This window comes from Castor canadensis, chromosome 6 (assembly GCF_047511655.1).
Source record: "Castor canadensis chromosome 6, mCasCan1.hap1v2, whole genome shotgun sequence".
In the NCBI taxonomy this organism is placed as follows: domain Eukaryota; kingdom Metazoa; phylum Chordata; class Mammalia; order Rodentia; family Castoridae; genus Castor; species Castor canadensis.
The window spans coordinates 155905311-155924586 of NC_133391.1; the positions used below are offsets into that span (position 1 = coordinate 155905311).

The 19276-nt window shown below is 33.7% G+C and overlaps 1 protein-coding gene across 3 annotated transcripts in view; it reads left to right on the forward strand.

The window, feature by feature from the left end:
* Positions 1-9462: 9462 nt before the first annotated feature.
* The window catches only part of LOC109680165 (cadherin-10), a 188840-nt gene continuing 179026 nt past the window's right edge, over positions 9463-19276 (forward strand). For 2 of the 3 annotated variants that reach the window (XM_074077690.1, XM_020155112.2), the window contains exon 1: positions 9465-9745. The gene's annotated coding sequence lies outside the window, so the exon portion shown is untranslated. Of the gene's footprint in view, positions 9746-19276 lie in introns of all 3 variants that reach the window. The other variant, XM_074077691.1, reaches the window with a different exon arrangement.

Sequence of the window (19276 nt, forward strand, 5' to 3'; positions counted from 1 at the left end):
AATCATGTTGTAAACAAAAGAATAGATCTCTATATAAATATTAAATAAACCTTAGCAGAGTTCAGTGTATAAGTGAACTCTTCTAGTATAATTTTTTCTCTGGCTCTCTTAAAATATGATCTGATACCAAACAATTAACAAATGGTTAAATAGTTGTTTTGCTTCTGTTTTTATTTCATTTGGTTAGTCTTAAAATTTGCCTGAAAAGCTGGCAAAGATTAAATACTTGCACAGGGGATAGAGAAATGTAACATTCAGCACTTTATAGCAGTTTAAGTCTCTTTCATTTTATTACAATGACATACAGCATGAATAAGATATTCTTAGGGTATATGCAAACCATGTTCTGATAAATTGGTTATCTATCTATTGTGGTAGTGTTTAAAATATATGCCACAACAGATCTTGGCCAATTAGGTCTTAAGTAGGTGGTATATAAGTGTTGCCAGGCAACACATAAGTTTATTTCTTCTATAAATTATGGAGTAAAGGGTATTCCACAGTGGTTCTGATTTCACTCTAAGACTCACTTCATTGAGGAATCTTCTTTATCCTCTTCTCCACCTGTTTCTCCATCTTTCCCCTAGTTAGAGCAAGACCCTTATAAGCCACAACAGAATCCAGTGCCTTCTTTCAGAGCACTTTCTCCATTTATAACAGATAATGATTTACATAATTAAATAATTATTCTTTTCCCTACTAGAGAATGACTTTCATGAATTTGAGAATTGAGTGATCCATAGATTATCATTACTTTCCTCAGTGCTAAGTGAAACTTAGCACATTTTTACTGCTCCATATGTAGCTGGAGAATAAATAGAAGAATCAAATTTTACCTACTGATTTCATGGGGACTTTATGCAGTGTTTTACCCTAGATACATGTTACTGAGACCTAGAATCCATTTAATAGGAGTCAGTACACTTAATACTCCTCATTTACTATGACTAACAGATTTATCAATGTGTTTGTCTGTTAAATGTCAACATTGATTAGTGTTTAGGCATTCACCTGTGATGGGACCTTTTCAGTCCATGTGTGCCTTTATACTGCATCAGAACTAGCAAACAGTCAATAAGCAAATCTGTGTATCACAATGCCAAATGAAGATGCAAAACCCCTTGTTCAAAAACATTAAGAAATTTAAAAATGTGAAAGCAGTGCATTAAACCAAGAGATAGTTCTGTGAATCTTCTTGGAATACACACCCACAAGCCAGTTCTGTCAACAGGAAGAAAATTTTTTTGTAGTTTCTTTTAGTTTTAGAATCTGATTTTGTAAAATTCCTTTTTCCTCCTCCTGTTTTCACTGAAAATGATTTCAGTCCTCCTCCTCTTTCTCTTCTATAAGGTCACACACTAAAGATTGTGATGGAAAAGTATTATCACAAGAGGAGCTAGGAAAGGATAGATACTTGTATGCAAAGCAAGCTGCCATAATCAATGGAGTTCATAAGAAAAGAGTTAAGAGCCCCTTCCCTGGTCTGTTCTCTTAGCAACTCGGTAAGGACTTTGTGTTATCAACATGCTACTGGGGAGGAGCATCACAGCCTTGGCATCTTCCTGCTTTCCATCCCTTGGCATCCGGAGTGCTAAAATGAAAATCAACACCAGCATGCACTAGAGCCTTATTATCTTGTACTACCTTGTAATATGTGTACATCCTTCACACACTTGGCAGAACTCCTTTTCTTCCCCTTCATTTACTTTTGTGCCTTCTATGTCTTAAGTTCTGTCTCTCATTAGACGCCAAAGTCCATATTTAGCCAGGATTGTGATTATAGCTCTCCCCCACAATCTCATAAATAGTGTAATGCTTTGAAATGATTCTGCATATCATATATAGGTGTTAAAAATAATAAGTGATTCATAAACATATCTCTCACTTATAAACCATGCATTTTAATTCAGGGATTTTTTTTTCTGGATTGCCTTAAAGCAATAATTGTGGGACAATGATTCTCTGATTTTAGCTTTCAGGATCATGCTATATGTTTGGTTCCTGATTCAGTAGGTTTAAGACGAGTTCTGAGAATTTTCATTTATAATTGTCAAATAAGACTAATGTTATCGGTCCTTGAGCTACATTTTGAGAACCAATGTTCTGGATTATAAATTGGTTCGAGAGGTAGAATGACCAGTCTTCTTCAGAGATGTACTCAGGAATGATTCTTTAGGAATTTCTAAGGAATGGTGGGTGATGAATGAATAGGTGAGTTTCCCAGGGAACACACTGAGAAAATTGTAGATTTACCATCTAGAGTTGGAAAACAAGAGTGTCACTCCACTCAACTTGCATATATTTGATATATTTCCATCTAAGCTCAGCTATAAGTAATAGTGCTGTGTCAAAGACACAGGGTCAGGGTGTCAGGGTGTCATGGTGGGGGCAGTTAGTGAGGGTGAAAAACAGATTAGAGAATCTCTTTGATTTGAAAGACTTTCAGGAAAAAATCTCTATTTTGCTCTCTTTCTCACCATTTAAACCATAAGCAGAATAAAGAATAAAGTAGCTTGAAGAGCAAAGTGGGTAGTCTGGGGAGCAATACCTTGTATGTTTAATTGTCTTTGTGCTGACATAGAATGAGGAAAAGAAATGAACCTACTTGGTTCCTCTGTGCTGGGTCAAAGTGAATTAAGGAAATAAAGTTATGAACATGATTATATTATAGTAGCTTTATTAAATATACTTCCCAGTGTATTATGATAGGCTGAACTAGGTGATAATTCTGAAAACTGTCCCTTATCTAATATTCTCACCTCTGGCCCCCATTGTTTTGTGGAATCTGCAGCCTCTCCCTCCTGGCTGGGGTGGTGGATATAATCACAGGGTCTGAGAAAAACAGCAGCTTTTTCCACACAGATACAGGTTTTTTTATATTTATGGAGTAATATGTGATATTTGTTTAATATATACATTATTGAAAGGTTCAATAAGACTAATATATCTATCACCTCATCAACTTTTCATTTATTTTTTTATGGTGAGAATACTGAAAAATCTAACCTTTTATAGATTGTGAAATATAAATAGTTTTATTATGAATTGTAGTCACTGAAAACTGTGGTCTAACTGAATATTTGTATTCTTCAATCAGTATCTTCCCTTTCCCCATCTTTTCGATGCTCCTCATCCTACTACCTTTCTGCTTTGTGTCTATCAAATTGATATTTTTGATTCTACATATAAGTGAGATTACATGCTATGAGTCCTTTAGGAAAATAGTATGGAAATTTTATAAAAAACCTGAAATTAGATTAGATTATCATATGACCTACCAACCCCACTTCTGGATATGTGTTTAAAACACTTAAATTCGTGTGTTGGAGAGACATCTGAGCGTCCATCATCATTTTAGCATTATTCACGATAGTCAAAAGTAGAAAGCAATTTATGTGTTTATCAATAGGTGAATAAACAAAGAAAATGTGCAAATGAATACTCTGCACTCTTTCAAAACGAAATTGTGTCACTTGTGGCAACATAGAATGAAGAACAGGGACTATACTAAGTGAAATAAACCAGGCAGAATAGTGGTTTTTGTTAGCCAATACCAGAGTCACTCTTTGACTAGACAAAGATTCAAATATAAAATCCCCATTTTATACTAGAAACAGTTACAGAGAGAGGGAGAATCACATGCTAATGAGTTGGATAGAATCTATGTCACCTTTAGTGGGGTAGAAAAGTTGGGGATAGTTTCTACTGAGTAATCAAAACCTGCCATCTAGTTGAATTGCATAAATTATGGCTCTAAATTTCTTTTTATCTATTTTTTAAAATTAATTTTGGTGGTACTGAGACTTGAACTCACAGTGCTGCACTTATGAGACAGCTGCTCTACCACTGGAGCCATGCCTTCAGCCCGTTTTTACTTTGTTGTTGTCTTTTGGGTAGAGTATAATGTTTTCTCTCAGGGTTGGCCTGAACTGTGAACTTCCTACCTATGCCTCCCATAGCTAGGATGACAGGCGCAAGTGAAGGCCACTGCACCCAGCTTATTGGTTGAGATGATCTCTTGCTTCCTTTATTTGCCCAGGCTGGCCTTCAACTTCAATCATCCTGATCTTTGCCTTCCAAGTAGCTGAGTAGCTGGGATTATAGACATGTACCAACAAGTGAAACCTTGACTCTAAGACTTCCAAAACAAACATTGTCTGCACTTACGGAGAATTATGGCAAATGATATGAATTTCACTACATTAGCCCTTATATTTTTACATTTGATTGGAGCTTATTTAAATAGTAATCATTCAATCTATAAATAATAAACTTGGGAGATAATTTTCCAGTTATCTTTCATGTGTCTGTACTAGATTCCATATTTTTTTTCTTTTCTGATCCATATTTTAAGGACATTTGCAAAAGATAAGTCTTGGTTAATAGAAATATTGTCACCATCAGAATAGAGGGAATATTTAACTATTATATCATAAAATAAATGAAATATTTTCCCTTTGAAGCAAAATTCAGCAGTTTTCCTCACAGTTGATTTGGAAGAAATGTGACATTCCCTAAACTTGGTGTCCTTCAACTAAAGAGCGAATCCTCAATCTACTGCTTGTGCAATACCCACTTGAGCCCATTTCAGGTATTGTCTCTATGGGATGTGAGGGAAGAAAGAAAATGACACAAATTTGATGGCCCTGTTGTTTCCTATGCCCATTGTTTCTGACTCAGAAGACTTATATCTTGTTATAGTGTCCACATAGCTTACCTATTATCTTATGTGAGGGTAGAATATTATATGACCTATAGTTCTTGCTAAATAATAAAGGAAGGAAAGGAGAAGGATGAATGAAATGCTATTTTAAGTGAGAAGAAATAAAAATAATTGTAGTGGTTTGTTTGTATTTTTAAAATAACATTAATTATTTTAAAATGTTGTCTTTTATGAAAAACCTTCTAAGAATTATTAGAATAGCTGTTTGGGATTATAATACTGATTAAAATGCTGCTTTTACCACTCAGTCTCTACATTAAAAATACAAGTGAAAATAAAATACAAAATACTATATTTATGTTCATTAAATACAATTGCAAACACATTAGACTTATGATTTGTCATTTTTATTTAAAATATTTCCTTTCATTCTCTTCCTCAGGGATAAACTTAAATTATAACCAGACAATATTGAATTTATTCCTGACTGTTTTCCTTTCACCAATACTTCAAAATTTAAGAGGCCACTAACCTTATTCAGGTATGGATAAAAGCAGTCAGTTTGAGTGAGAATTTAGTTTTCAATCAACAAGAGAATTGGTCAAACTACTTTTTTCTGTTTTGCTATGAAGATAGGATTCAATTTACTTGTAAATCTTTTCACATGCAACCAACATTTTATATTAAAAATAACAGGAAAAAGATCAAGCATTCTAATTCAGGTTTGCTCTAAGAAAGAAAACAAGTAATGACTTTTATGCCTAAAGTACACAGCACAGTGGCATCCAACCAGAGGGAGAAAGAGAAGAAAAATTAATTTATAATCACATATTCTTTAATTAACTCTTGATTGTTTTGCAAAATGATTGTATTTTTGAAACATCATTGACTATTTGACTCTTCATTTTTTTCCCTGATTCTATTCTCGCTTTCTCCACTCTGAACTTTCTGAATCTAAGAATTGTTGAGAGATGGCTAACTAGTAGAGGTAGCAGTAACTGTTCAGTTGTACATGACAGAAACTACTGTTGTTACTTTAGTCAAATAGCTTAATTTTGAGTGGAAAGTGGTTTACAATGTGGCTCGAAAGAGAACAAATAGACACATATCAAGAATACTGCCAGCCCTAGACTCACACATACATTTCTGTGGCCAAAAAAGTTTGACAACAGATCATGTTCCCCAGCAAATAAATGCCTTGCATTTGCTTTTCACCTTACTTAACTCAGTTTCTAGTTAAGGATAATGAGGGCATATGAAAAACTAATATGAATCCCCCTCACTCTCACTTTGAACATCAATAACAATCACAATGGAAATGAAACATTTTAACCTTCTAAATCTCTACCATACTGTAAAACAGACTAGCAGGGGATTAGAAAAAAAATGTGGTGTCAGAAAAGCTATAACAAATTATGTTTTCTGCCAACATATTTGTGGAGAGTAAAGTAATGTGGATATTCTATACTCTTCTCATAGCCACAGAAAGAGAATTGTTTTGATTAAACTCTCTAATTGAAAGTGGAAATTGATATTATATTTTATAACATTCAAAGAAATCAGGAAAAGAGAGGCAGAGAAGCTTTATTTTTTTAAAAAGTATGTACCAAGTGGCACCCTAAAGAATTAGAATTATTATTTAGCAACAGCTTGCTTCATTTGGAATGGAAGTTTATTTTATTTAACTGATTTTAATGAAATTGGCATTTCATTTCATTTGGAATAAAGAGGTCAGGCTTCATAAGCATATGGTTATTATAATAATGATATAATGGTTTTCTGTTTCCTTAGTGTTTTATGACTACAGTAAGGGATTTTGAGTGCAATTTTACATTTACTTTTAAAGCATGTTGCTTCGCTACCATCAGAGCACATTTCTGTGAGGCACTGACTCATTAATTCCATTCCCAGTGACTTTACTGTTCTTGTTATATTTTCATTCATTCACTTTACTTTTCAAGCATTACTTATTCCTAATATCAGTGACAACAAGGAAGCTTTATCTAGTTCACAAGACTAGTTTGTATAGGATTTGCAAGGAAAATGCAAATGAAAGGGAAAAACTTGCAGAATCTCAAGTTAATTCTTTTGTACAATAAAGAAGGAATTGAAAAATGATATTGCTTAAAAAAACAAAACCCATTCTCAGAGCTTTTCATTTTTAGCCAATGTTCTGTTTATTCTTTTACTTAATTTTGTTTACTAAAGGCTATGTCCAGTGGGATGGCTTAAATCCTCAGATATGGAGTTTGAAGGACATTTACCAGGGGGCATTAAAGAACTTGCCATGAAATTTAACACGTTCATTGTTCAAATGATCTCTCTCTTTCTCTCTCTCACACATACTTTGGGATACACAGATGTTTTCCTTACCGTTTATTAAATATTACCTAATCATAAAAACATTATCATTCACTAGCATTGTAACATTTTAATTTTAAACAAGAACACAATTTGTTTTTCTTTCAAGAAGTATATTATGTAAAATATTATAATAAGCACTGTTATCTGAACTCAATTCTATCACTGTCTTCTTTAATAGCATCAATGAATTTAGCTGAGCAAATATTTATCCAGAGTAAATAGTATTTCTCTCCAAGCTTCCCTAGTAACAATTTGTGACAGTGTCTCTTCCAGCCAATGATCAGAAAAAGGGTGTGAACACCTGGGTTTTTTCTTTCAATGAACGGAAGCATCTTTATTTTGTTCCTCTTTCAGAAGGTAGCTGTGGAGTGATCTCTCTTGGATTATACAAATGAATTCAACTCCTTAAAAATGTTGAGCATACAAAGAACCTGAGTTTCTGATGAATACATAATGCAGAGCAATCATACCAAATCAGACATTTATGAAAGAGAGTGATAAATTTCTGTTGTGTTAAAAAACTTATTTTGGAAATACAACATTGCAGCATGGATTCTAATTATTAAAATAGAATTTACTTCAGATCTCAGCCTATGGTTATTTTCTTAATTGGACCATCTTAAATGTAGTCTAAAAACTCTGCATATTTTGCAGCCATTTATTCTGATCTTAAGAACAAATATACAAAGATAGTTAATCTAATGAGAGAACAACCTGTATTTCTGTGTGCATGCACCTCCTCCACTGAACTTAATTAAATAGTATGTAATTTACCCAAAGAGTATGAGATTTAGAAATTTCTCTTGGAAAACAATTTTAATGCGTTAGTAGTATTATATGTAATACACAAATGCACCTGTCATCATGAATACACATATCACAGAGGAAGAAATGGAACACTTATTTTCAACTGACCAGAAAAAAAGGGTTTCTTGAAAAAAGTGTGGGCAAATGATGTAAAGAACTCTACTTTTTTTATTATAAAACCTTAGCAGGATCATCACAGTTTTCTATATCTCAATGCCCTCATTTATAAAATTAAGAGAAAATTAGTCCCTTCCTTTTATAAATACCATTTATCTGCGAGGAAGTGTTTGATACTTTTAAATATAAAATTAGATGGTAACATTGGTGCTCCAATGCTATGAAGGTACCCTGAGACTTTTCTGAAAAGCAGTTTAGAATGTCTTTTGCTCCTCTCCCCCTGCCCAAGAGTATTCTTCTTTTTCCATAAGGGGTCTACTGACTGAATGATCAGGTAGGTACTCCAGAGGTAGGTAGCTTGACACTCTAGAAAGCAGTACAAGACCACAAGTAGGAGTATGAATTCCCCGTTTTTAACCCTGACACAGTTAACTTAGTCACCCTAAGCAAGACATTTAACACTCCGAGCATTAATTATTTGCTAAAAATATCATAGTTGGACAAGATGACCTTCATAATTTCTTCATAAGTAACACAATTTCTCAGAAATTATGTTATTTATGTAATTTGCATGTATCTAATTTATATATAGATGACATTTAAAAAAGGAATCTACATGTTGCCAGAAAAATGTAAAGGTGATAACTATCTTGTGGAACTATACTGACATCCTTTGGTAAGGTTTTAGTTGATTATAATTTAACACAATATTGGGAGGTAGGCAATTAGATGGTTGACAATCAGAATCTTTCAAATATGTTTACATCTATCCATACACTGTTGTGGACACTACATATTCATGAGAGAAAAGTTTAAAAACAAAAAAAAGATTGCGTTAAGTCAAAAATCTAAATATTTTAATAATACTAATTATATGCTTGATTTATTAATGTAACTTTTTTCTATAAAAATATTGAAATGCAGAAGCTGATGACATTAAGCAAGGAAGATTGCTCAGGGACGTTCCAAAATAATGGGCTAGTATGCTCTCCTTGTGACAATAAGCAAGAAAAAAAGCTATTTTGAGAATCAAGAGGAGAAAGTCCACAAAATACAAATAAAATAAAATAAGCATTTAAAACCGCCAAAGAATCACTGTGGTGTTAACCCACAGATGCGGTTGCAATTTAACTTGGCGCTCCTTGAATACTTATGTTTTGATGATTTGGATGAAGGATGGCTTTGGGAACATATATGCCAGGAAAAGAAAAGGAATATCTATTAAAAAAAAATGCAAGCGGCAATTGCAGCATGTCGGTTGCTGGGATTGCACTGCGGACGCGGGCGGGTTAGATGGGCCGGTTACCCTCCCCGGAAACAGAGTCTTTCTGCGCGGGGGAGGGGCGCCCCCCCCGCCCCCCCCGCCCCATTCACTCGCAAATCGCCGGGAGCGCGGCGCCCCCGGGATGCCCCCCCCCCGCCCCATTCACTCGCAAATCGCCGGGAGCGCGGCGGGCATCCCGTCCCCAACCTTCCCTGGCCGGGCTGCGGCTCCCGCGGGCAGAATCTCTCCCTCGCTCGCTCGCGCTGAGAGGAAGGGCTTTTTTTCCTCTCCCCCCCTTAATCAGAAGCACTGAATGAAAGCCAATCAGAGAGAGAGCTCGCCCCCGTTTTCTTCGGTTCCCTGCCGTCCAGAGTTAAAAGTGACGCTGGGAGAAAGCTTGAGTTAGATTGAAGTAGAATCAGTGATAGAAAATAACAGCAGAAAACAAACAAAAAGGGGACACGGTGACAATTTCTTCAGGATTATTTTGACAGGAACCAACTTCCGTTACCCAGAACCTGATGAAAAAGGTAGGAAGACTTCACCTCTTTTCTTTTAAGTCCTTTATGGTCTTTTATTTTCTTACCCTGTGTGGGGGGGTTACGTTTGTTTTTAAGTTATTTTAGTAATTATTTCAAAATAGTTATCTTTAATAAATAAGCATAGAACTCTTCATTTTAGTTGCCAGAAACAACTGCCTTGAATATCTATATAGTTAATGAGAAGCTGGATAAATTATATATTATGCTCAACAGTGGGTCATGATGTTAGTTTGTGAATTCATTCACTCTGAACAAATGCTAAAAATATTACAGAGTGTAATTTGTCATGCTCATACTTGTTTGTCTTTATTTAAATACCCGTTTAGAAGATAACATTGTTGCTGAGAACTCTCGCATCACCCAACATTACTTTGCATTCCCCATGAATGGATTCACTCCGCACTTATTCATAGTCATAGTTCATTGTATGCTCAATATAAAGAGGAATGACAGGCAGAAGACAGATTCCTTGGGACTGTCAATGGTCACACTAACCATCTACATAAATACAGTAGATTGACATTCATCAGAAATAGAATAGGCATAATTCCAATCTTCACATTTTCACATTTTACATTTGAGTCACAAGTATGAAGGGGGCAGATAAAAAAGGAGGAGGGAGAGGTTAAATGCTTGTAGTCAGCAGTTGCAGCATTTATTGTCTCTGCTGCAATAAAATCCATATTTTATGTGGTGTTAAATTAATGCAGCATATTGCAAGTCTAAATGCATGTCCCCTACAAGTAACTATTGGTAGCACTGTAAGTATGGGCAAAAGCAGTAGTCTGGAAGTGTTTTTGTTTTGCCACAATAAAAACCTACTATCTCTTTATCATTAAAAAGGGGGAGTCTTCAGGTACAATCAAAGACAAACATCATTTTAGAACTGACCTATCATCTTCTGCTTTCAAAAAACAGATCTATTTTCTATAATTGTGGTCCTTCATTCCAGTAAAAGCTTTTATTATCCAAACTGAAAACCCATTACTTCTCAGCTCTTTGGAGATGCATTATTTTTCTTTTTCTTTCTTTTGAAGGATCTATATTAAAAATATTCTGTCCCTCTGATGTTAACAACTGTTATACTTCAATGCATGTTAATAGACTTCCTCCCTTCACACCATCCCCCTCTCTTTCTTTAAAACATAGCTACAAGAGGTTCTCTGTGGTGAATAACACTTGGCAAGAGTGTCTCATTTTTTAGGTCTAGTATGGTGAGGATTTTTAATTAGTAGAACTTTCATGAAAACATTATGTCATTGATGGAGCTGCATGTTCATTTTTTGTTGAAGTGATGAGTAAGAGGTTGTGTCCTAGAGAATTGGAAAGATGATAAATTGCATAGGTAGTCTGCACTCTTCATCCCTTGTGTAGTAAATGTGGCACATATGTATTCAATGTGCAATGCATAAGGAAATAGGGTTTATTGGAGGAGAGGAGTAATGGGGATTAGAAAATGAGCAAATATAAACAGACTATGCTTATATTTGGTGTGTCTGAGGGACATATCAAATGCAAAACCATGCTAAAGATAAAAATATAAAGAAATATTTTTGCTTTCAGGTTTTTGGGTTTTTTTTGGCTGTGTTTTTAAAGTATGAGTCAGTGTGCCTGCTTTCGTTCAATCAGATTCCTCTTGGTTTCAAATTCTTGCTGCTAACAAATTGACTTCCCTGGTGAATGCATGTGCCTTCCCTGACTCCGAGGAATAGAATTCCACACACTGAAACATTAGAGGGGAAAAACCAGGGAAATGGGAGAGCAGAATGTAAACGGTATGAGAACCCACCTGCATATACTTAGGCTAATGTTAGGCTAATGGTTAAATTGCCTGCTACCTGATTCAAGCTCCAGGTGATATTCTATCATTGTTATAAAAACTAGCTCTTTATTAACAAGAATAGTTCTATACAGGTATTCAATTTAATATTTCACTGTTAGATTTTTACCTGCACTGGGATATTCTTTTAAAATTTTTTATTTCTAGAAAGATACACAATTTCTGACACATTAAGACAGTTCATGTACTATGAAAGAGGTATGAATTTTTTCTTGTTAAGATTGTAATATTTGAAACTGAAAAGGTTAATTGCAAAATACGTGAATCCTCATCACAATGCATGGTGAAGTTGTTGATGTTTACTTAATTTCTCATATAAACAAATAGTAAGGCAAAGTACACACTATCAAGGGTTCTTCTTGGCATATTACTTATTTCCTGTATCTCTTAACCTACTTTGCACAGTGAGAGCACCAGCTCCTCCTGGAATATGTCATTTTTATACCAAATCACTCCACTAGGCTGCAGCACAGTGTCAGCTTGGCTCTGATGGTGCTGATTCAGCAGCAAAGTGAATCATAGTTTTGCTAAGTGTTATCATCAGTAATAGTGACGAATTGTAAGAAATTAATAAAAATCAGGGATGTAAATTCAACCACCTCTAGTCTAACCCTTGCGTTTCAGAAGGTTTAACTATATTATTTCTACTATGTAAATTAGATCCTAATTCCATTGTTACGTTAGAAGTACTTGTAAAATAGTGGAAATAAAGTGCAAACAGAGAAATACAATCATTGTTTATGACAATAATAAGTAATTTAATGCAGATACTTAATTTCTGAATTTCAGATGTATCTTTTGGAAACCCTAATTTTGATTAAAACAAAATTTTAACTGGAATAGGGTTTCAGAAGAGTCAATTTACCAACCACGTTATATTTAATAGTCATGTCCAAACTAGACTGAAGTTAAAAACCAAGTTGCAAGAAAGAGTCCCTCTTTCTTATATAGATTTATACTGAGCAATGATTAAATTGTTTAAACCTTGCTTGATTGGGAACTATTGTGGACATTTTGGGGAAAAATCCAGTCTAAGGAATATCATTATGAATTCATAATTGGAAAATGAGAAGTTAACATAGAAGACCCTATATTTATTTTCCTGACACTGTCTCAAAGGAGCAAGTCCATCTAGACGATTTTATTTTGTCCTAAGTATAATAACCTGAAATATACAGATAGGAAAAAAGTCTTTAAGGATATGCCTTTTTTATTTAATGCATTTGGATCCTGCTCACAGAGCATTTTTATAATATTTTTTGCTTTTTTACTTCAATAAGTTCAACAATAAAAATTACAGACTTTTTTTCATGCATATAACAAGAAAATTTTCAATCGACAAGCAATGCCTGTTTTGTAAGAACAATATTGGCTCAGGGTCACCTCTGTCTTTTTGTTTTCGGACTCTAGAGCAGCCTCACCTCACTTGACATTTTAGTAGAAGCCTTTGAGCCCCCAAAATCCAGTCTTATCTTCTTCACTGGAAGGTGCCTGAAGCATCAGGCCTTTTTGCTTCTCCCCACCTTTCTTGTCATCACTCAATCCAACTAAACATAAGAGATACAAGGTAAGAAACTCATCTGTCACACTAAAGTTGTAGATTTCTCAGAATGTATTATCCTTAATGAAATATTAAGCATTGATTGCTTAAAAGAATCCGACAGGTTTTAAACATGTTTTTTAAAATAACTTTTGCTTAACTATTTATTGTCCATGCAATTACTTACAAAAAATAACTTTTTGACTTTTTTTCCTCATTTTGTTCAATTTCTTTGTTGTAATGTATGTGATGCCATGTCTGCTATATATCTAAGAAACATTTTCTAAGCATTAACCATATTGGAAGTGACCTTTAAAAAGGAAAAACTGCAAGCTGAATATGAATGAGTAAAATAAAATCACATTCTACATGATTTCAGGATGCAGCATTCCTTAGAAATAATTCCTGCTTTTGGGAGGTTTAAATACCTTCATAAAACAATCACTTGCAGTCAAGAAATACATGTTCTTTAAGAGTTTGTATGTAACATTATGAAGCACTTTACCAAATCATATGATCTCAATTTTCATTTTATTTTTATAGAAAGCAGTCTTGATTCTACATACAGTATATGCTGCAGTAATATAAATTAAAGTTAAATGACATTTCAAGCTTCAAGACAGGATTAGGCAATAGGCCATAGGATATGATATAACATTGTCTCACAACAGGAAATTCAGGATTAAATGACATGTCTACTAAACACTTCAGATCCCTGTGGATTCTCATAAATTTAGTGAATATTCCCTCTCATCTCACTCTGTCACTTACCTCTTCCTGCCTTCCAAACTCTTTCCCAAACTTCCTCTCTTTCTCTCTCCCTCCTCCCTTCCTTTCTCTCTTCCCAAATTTATGACACTTACAAAGTCCTTGAATAAAATTTCCATGTGCTTTTAAATATTATCCTATCTCTAATAATATTTCTTTAAATCTTGTGATTTTTATGGCCAATATTTGAATATCTGCCACATCATATATTGGATTCATTGCATTATCCTTTGCATCATACGTAATGTATCTGACAGTTGTGTTGGCTACAGCATGTCCTTTTGAATGAAAGCAGTTCTTATTATAACATGAGGCTTCTGAGCAGTTGCAGTTGACACCAATGTAGTTTACAGTACTAGCAAGGAAAATGTGGGAATTCAGCACTCACTAATGAAAATGGCTTCTGCAAATAATCAGAATCCAGACAGTAGACATGAATTATTACACACAATGCATCAGTTATTGATTGTGAATCTGGGTTGATTTACTGTAAGAGAGAATATTGAAGAAATTTGACGGAGCCCTGATCTCAAGAATAAATTAAACATAAATTGAATATTTTCAGAAAGCAGTGTTTTATTATACATGTTGATTCTTCTCTGCTGTGAGAAACAAATCTACCAGTCTGTAATCTAAGAAAGAAAACTACTATATCAGAAAAGATGTCTGTTCTCTGTGTTGTAGAATAAAACTATCATGGTGACTCAGGTTTCCAATTGAAAATTTGGGAAGTCAATGAGTAATAATCAGGTGAAGCAGAATATGTGACAACTTAAAATAATAAACAAGCCAAATAAAATAAATATTTTAACTTGTGCTACTCTAGTAAAGTATGTATAAATACAAGAATCAAAGCTGAAATTTGATGTAGTTACCTGAAATAGCAAAGGTAATCCACACATTTACCTCGCTAGCTGGAAAATTCTGACTAAATTTTTGTTCATAATTCTAAATAAGCTTTTAAAATATGATGATTACCCTTTGTCATGCAGCTCCATCCCTAATAAAACCAAGTAAAATAAGCTTTGAACATATTGTGCCTCCAGTATTTTTCAAATTAATAAGTGATTTCTATAATTCTTGAATCAAATTTCTGATTTAAATGAGGCATCATGATTTTTTCAGGTATTTTGACTTCTAAAGATAAGTTAACAGCCTCATATTTTGGTAGAGTTGAAAACATTTGAATTAGCTGAGGAATTTAATGTGTTTCATGTTTCCATGTAAATCTTCAATCTATGAGTTATATTCAACAATTATTTTATTAAAACCAATTCCTTGAATAAACAGACATTAAATATTACTATATCTCAATTGGTTTAAACCAATTGGGAATAATATTAAGAAAATGAATTAAAACACTTTTAAAATCAACACTGTGCTTTGGCAATGACGTAAAGAAAAGAAGCCATTTGGGATAAAATCAATTGTATTTCTATTTATTTCATCCAATAACAAACCAAGTACACAATGACTAACTTGGTTCAGTCAAGTCTAAAGTTTTCTTTTTTTAAAAAAACTTCTTTCTAAAGTGTAAATTGAGGCTTATTTCTGTTCTTTAGTCTTGAACCATATTTAGTCACCAGAGTGATTTTTCAATATGTATAGTCTCTATAGAGTGAAAATCTCCAACATTCAGATGCATTCCGTCTGCATCTAGCTTCCTAAATTTAAACAAAAGCCTTTTTCCAACAATAGGAACTTAAGGAAAGGTTTTCTTTATCTACTACTTCCCCTACCAAGGATTCTGTTTTTCTTTTAGAGATTAATTAAAAATTCAGTCCTAAGCAAAGTCCTGTGTTCAGAAGCATTCTTTCCTCTTTCACTATTTTTCTTTCTTTTTACTGCTTAAAATGTTTTTTTTTTATAAAAGTTGTACACTAAATAAGTGGTATTAATGCAGTTAAAAAATAAAAGACTACAGTTTTCTAAGAATCTCCTCTCTTCTACCCATGGCACTTTTAAAATATGCTCTCTCAGAAGGAGGGGGGATAAGAAAGAGTAACAGAGGGGGTGAATTTGACTGAAATACAATGTATGCATGTGTTGAACTATCACAGCAAAACCCCTTTGTAAATTAATATATGCTAATAATTTTTTAAAATTTCAATAAATGTCCTAATTCTTAGCAGTAAATAATTAGATAGTACCACAAAATCTTTATCAATTTGTAAAACTTATACTAATTTATTAATAGACAATGTTCTCATTTTTAAATATATGCACAGATAAATATGTAATTATACATATTAAAAGTATAATCATATATACATGTAACATGTGGAATTGATTATGTATTTTATGCGTTATATGTATATATATATATATATACATATACACATACAATGAAATGGAAAATTCTTAAACTCTAAGAGAGATATTTTCTTTGATAGAATTTTTTTTTTCTTGGAGTTGTCTACAATCATAGAATTTAAATCTGAAACCAGCCTAATGAAACCAGCCTAATGCACATGTAAAGTTAGAGGGAAGTCAACCACACGTTGACTTCAGAGCAAAGACCTAAATTCAGTTTTCTTGATAGGTGGGAGGTAGATCAAACCTGCTTTTAGGTAGGTTAAAGAAGAACAAAGTATGAATTCTCCTTCACTGAAGTAAATTAAGTCTTTACATATCAACCATCCCCCCCAATCTTTATAGACATTTTCTGTTTTCAATAATACTAAAAGACTTAGTACTATGGTAAGGCAAAAGATACAATCATTTATTTAACTGTCTTTTTATTGCAGCTGTCAAGCATAGCTATTCATTCTTTTGTATATGACATAGTTCTTCTTTTGCATTTTTTGCTATAAATTTTTGCTCAATTTTTCCTTAGTTTCCCACTCATTTTATTCATCTTGGGGAAAGTGACTGTGAGCCTTTCCCTTTGTGTCACCCCCAAAAATGTATCTAATAAAAATTTTGTTCTTAAGAAGGCAGGTTCTAATGAGATGTTTACAATTAAATGGATTATGACTTATAATATAAATGTCAGTAGTTTTCTTCCATATGTTTCCATTTTCATGAGATAGAAGTAAAATTAGCTATACATCATTGGGCAGTCACTTATTCTTCCATCTAACTCAGTTTTTTTGTTGAGACAGGGTCTTGCTATGTAGCCTTTGCTGCCATCAAACTTGAGAACCCCCTACTCAGCTTCCCAAGCAGCTGGGATTATAGGAGTATACCACCACACGTGACCATTCTTCAGTTTTTGACCATTTATTACACATACTTTGAAACATTTTAGTATATTGATTCATTTTTTTCAACCCTCCTTTTATTTTGCAAGTATTCTTTAATTGCTTACCATATGTAAGGTACTGTTTGAGTAGCTAGAGATACAAATCTCGAAGAAAGAGGAAAATCCAACCAATAAACTGAAATCTATACTACAGTGGGACATTGACTAAATAATCACATGACATTATCATATTCTGGTTTTGATAACTGTAAGAAGGACAGTGCTAGGTGCCTTTAAAGTGCATAATTTGGAAATCTGACTTCACCTATATTATCAAATTCAAAGCCATACCATCTTTCAAGAAAATATCAGAATGATTTAGCTATTTGCTTCCAGATACATTTTCTTGTTGCTGCAGCCTTCTTCACTGGAGCCCAAAGGGTGGATTAGGAATTGTGCTTCACTTGGTGCATTCTCTTGGTTGGCATCTCTGCTACATGTCAGATTTAGTCAATTTTCATCCTCCAAACATAGGGGATTATGTGGAATAAAAACAAGGCCCAAAGTTGAGACTAATCCCTACACCAGAGAAATATACAGAGAAGTATATAGGCCAAGTATATTCCAAAGTTCTATCACTAAAATTTCTTATGAATAGGAGCTTCCACAACCCCAGCTCTTGAAAACCGCCTTTCCATATAAGCCCCTGGCTATCAAACTTGGTCACTCTGAAAAAAAGTCTATCCTATATAAAACGTTAAAAGATCAATTTTAGTAAGGAGACTGCGCAGTGATAAATGTGTGCCAGAAACACTGGCATTCTCTTTGTTAGAAAATGTTAGATCTTAGTCTAAGTACTTTCATAAGGAACTTTAATAGCTTAAAAAAACTAGACCATGGCACCAATCTGTCTGGGTTAAAATTCTAGCTCTGACATTTGCCATATATTTAATATTTAATATCAGGGTAGTTTGTGTTTCATTAAATGGTGTTAATCATTGAACTTATATAAGGCAATAGCCATGGTTAAAAGAAGCAATTACTATAAAGTCTAAAAAAAACACCTAACAATACCAAGCAAACATTCATGCTCTAGTATGGACTCTAATTGTTATTGTCAACTGTTATTTTTATGTAAATTCACGTGACCTCAGATTTTCCCTTTAACAGTAAGATGTTTTATTTTAACCATAGCATATCACATGATCTGAGCTACTACTTAAAATTTTTTAAGTATTTTAGCTTGTATCATGTGATAATAAGTTTATATTTAGTTGAACCAAGAGGTTTTCTTGATGTTTTAAGTCTGATACTGGTATTGGTTCTACTGACAATATCATAAATTCTTCATTCTAAACTTTTTTGAGAAAATGAGTGTTTGGGACATAAGATTTCCAAGAACACAGTCCATTTATGAATTATTATAATTGGAAAGGTCTTGTAGAGTCTATTATTATAACTGGAAATGACTCCATATTAGAGTTATAAATATATCCATTCCCTAATGATTGTGAAAATGTCAGGTGCATAAAGAGTTGAATGAATTGCATTTTCAAATGGACATTGCAAGAACTAGGAAATTAATGGGTATGAATTTTGAAAATGATGTAAAAGATCCAAAACGGGGACATGGGGAAGAGAGAACACATTAGAAGTGACGCTAATGAGTGTTGAGTTCCATAGCCACATAAACTCACCGGGGTGAAGCGTGAACCATTTCTGAATAGACTGCAATCACGACTCCTTTTACACGTTCTCCTTCTTGAGGTCACAGTGATGAGAATTAGAGCAAGAATGATGAACAGAGGCAGTGCATTGTAGAAATAATCCCATTAAAGTTTTGATGCCTATAAATCTCAAGAATAATTTTGCAGTCTGTATTACAAGCTGAAAGGTCAGTGGGCTACTGATTTCTTAGATGAAATCTCTGAAAATGTCTAATGAAGACAAAGAACCTGCTGCAAAACTTGAAAAATTTAATGAGTTTTATTTAAATAACTCCTTTTCACTTTCAAGGTGGTATGAAGATCAATTTATAAATTGCTCTTTCTGACTTTTCCTTCCTTTTTGTGAAACTACATGGTAATTAAAAATGAACGTAAGTTGATTTCTATGAATTACGTAAATGGTATGAAGCAATGATGTCACAAAATACACATTTGTGGGGGTGCATAAGTATATTTTTGA